This window comes from Oncorhynchus mykiss, chromosome 4 (assembly GCF_057628025.1).
Source record: "Oncorhynchus mykiss isolate SJ-2025 chromosome 4, ASM5762802v1, whole genome shotgun sequence".
NCBI lineage: Eukaryota > Metazoa > Chordata > Actinopteri > Salmoniformes > Salmonidae > Oncorhynchus > Oncorhynchus mykiss.
Window position 1 is genome coordinate 28,310,690 of NC_143025.1, and position 2,874 is coordinate 28,313,563.

Consider the following 2,874-nt stretch of genomic DNA (forward strand, 5'->3'; position numbering starts at 1 on the left):
TTGTGACGTGTCACCACTGACCTTTTGCCTTTTCAACCAAAAGACGACAACAAATCACTTTTTGACTATTTCAACCTTATGGAGAATGTAGCTAGTTTGACAATATATCAATGTTAGGCGAGCTATTATTAGCAAGGTTAGTTAGCTTATCAAGCTAAATGAATGAGTGTTCACGTGCCTTTGAAGACGGAGCAATTCTTCAATCAATAAGATTTTAGCTTATCAATCTACCTAAAATCTTATTGGCTGAAGGTGAACGCAACAGGTGAACTCAACACATTCATGTCAGACTTGAAGCCACTTTAAGCTTTATCTGCAAAGACGAAAATGAGTTTGAACTCCTGGAAAGACAATGGGGATAGATACAGTAACGAGGTCAATGGAATGCAGACTGCGACGCTAGATTGGCGCACATTGAACAAATCTGATCTAACAAAGTGGATATTTGTCAAATCCATCAGGATTGATGTATTGTAACAGGCCCACAATGTGGTTCCTAAAATCCAATTTGGATATATTTGGCTGCTATTGCTGCATAACATTTAGAAGTTGTCCCTTTACAGGTTTAGAAAACGTGACTCCCATTCGTATAAACTGGTAGCATAGCTAGCATACAGAAATCAGTGGTGGTAGTCAAAGTCGTTTTTAACTGTAATGCAGTTGATTGATGACGATGACATGACATGTATTGGGATTGACATCTATACAGCATTACACCCCTATTTTGCCTCAACAAATGTGAAGTACACATGTAAACGGGCAATGGGGAGATTCGGGATGGAGATGCAGGTGGGAAAAGGGTGCAGAGTTTTTTCTTCCTGCCATCTTGGCTGAGCTCCTATGTCAAGCACCGGGGAACGGACTCCAACATCTCAGAACAAGTAAGGTCTTGTCTTTTTGTTTAGCCAGTTGCTTGTAATTAGCTGGATGGCTGTAGAGATTAGCCCTGAATCACTATGAGTGATGCGGTGCAGACCAATGTATTGGATGTGTATGACAGCTCCTCAAAGTGCAAGAAGTATGAATGCTCTGACTTCCATGGAGGCTGAATCTCAGTAAATGCTGTACCTCCACGGTAAACCAAATGGTCAGTAATTCAATCATTGGGATTTGAACTCTGCAGGTGGCTAATACCTCCTGCTCTCCAATCGCTGGGTAATATGACTTAGTATGTGGAAGGTAAGGAGCAAAACTGTTCATTAATTAGAGGAGTAGGCAAATTGGTGTCAATGCACACGCTGACGGACAGTAAGAGAACTGAAGGGAAGTAGGGAACATCACGAGGAACGTTCGGTCAGGGTCAGTTTCTTCCGGCCAGCCCAGGGCTTACTATTGACATCTATGTGTGTGTGTGGGGGGGGGGGGGGGGGGGGGGGTGCGCGTGTGTGGGCCAGTGACTGGCAGTCAAGTCAATATGACATATGAATATTGCAGCAGGCATTCTCTCCTGGCTGCTTCAATTATTCATCAAGCCATTCTTGCTCTGAGACCAGACCACTGTCTGCACCGGCACAACATCCCCTCTCTCCCTTCACTGTTTAATATACTCAAGAAAGCAATAGAGAGAGAAAGAGATAAAGAATGGAGAAAGACAAAGAGAGAGAGTGTGCACCTCCCAAACCGACTGCCTTCCATTAGCACCTCCACACACTCTTCACAATAGAACAACAACATAACAGCCCACTAATCACCCTCTCTCCATTCACTGCTTAGAGAGAGAGAGAGAGAGAGAGAGCGAGAGAGAGAGACTGACAGAGAGAGCCAGAACGACATATAAATTAAGTGCTACAGGCGACGATGGAAGTTGAATCACCTCTGTGACATCATTCCCCAGGTGTCCTTGGTGATGAGTTACAACGTGACACTGTTCTCAAATCTGTTACCTTGGAGATTAGATTCTGTTGCCGTGCCTCCTCATGCCCTTGGGCTGTAGGTGTGTGTGTGTGTGGTGTGTCTGTGTGTGAGAGACTGACAGGCCAAGGCAGTGTTGGGGTCACCAGAGACCCTCCCCAGCTGCCAAGCTGCCCTGCAGAGAGACACCAACACAACCCTTCAGGACTAAACTGAGCCATCTGCCCACCTCACACACATACACACACGCGCACACACCTGTCCACAGTCTCAGGGCCGACCTTGTCAAGCAGAGAAAGTTATCAAGAGCAGCACCTCTCCCCTCCTTCCTAACATTAGCATCTGTTCCACCCCTGAGTGTGTGTGTATGTATTGGTTTGTGTGTACACACGTTTGCATAAGCGTTACTCCTGTGGGAGTAGTAGGTGATACATCAGGTACATTTGCACCGGGAATGTTCACTCTGCTGAACAATAGATAGTTGTGTATGTGTGTTATGTTTTACTATTATTGTGGGGACCAGAAGCCCTCACAAAGATAGTAAAACAAGGAAAATTCAGACAAGTGGGGACATCACGCCAGTCCCCACTAGGAAAAAGGGTATTTTAAGCTTAGGGGTTAGGGTGGTTAGGAGTTATGGTTAGGGGTTTTGGTTAAAAAAATTTTTTTTGGGGGGGTGGGGGGGTGGGGGGGGGGGGGGTTGTGGTGGGTCTCCTCCAAGAAACCTACTGGAGAAATACTAATAGAGCAATATTTCCGTAACCTGTTGGTATGTAGGATTGGATCCTGAATAGAAGGTTCAGCGCTTCTGCTCATTACTAGGGATCACAATATATGGTCTATACTTGGCATGTCAGTTTCTCCTTTACGGGTGTCACAAATTGGTATATGGGGGAGGGGAATGGGCAGGGTATAAGCAAATGAAATACTTGTTTACGATAGTGTGATGGAAAATGTTATGTTTTTGCTTTTCTAATAACCAAGTCACTGATGGAACGTGCCTAGGAGGAATCCTCACTATTA

General features: G+C 45.0%; 1 pseudogene; it reads right to left on the minus strand.

Annotated features, from left to right (window-relative positions):
* Positions 1-2,556: 2,556 nt before the first annotated feature.
* Positions 2,557-2,607, minus strand: LOC118945904 (U7 small nuclear RNA; annotated as a pseudogene).
* Between the last annotated feature and the right edge of the window lie 267 nt (positions 2,608-2,874).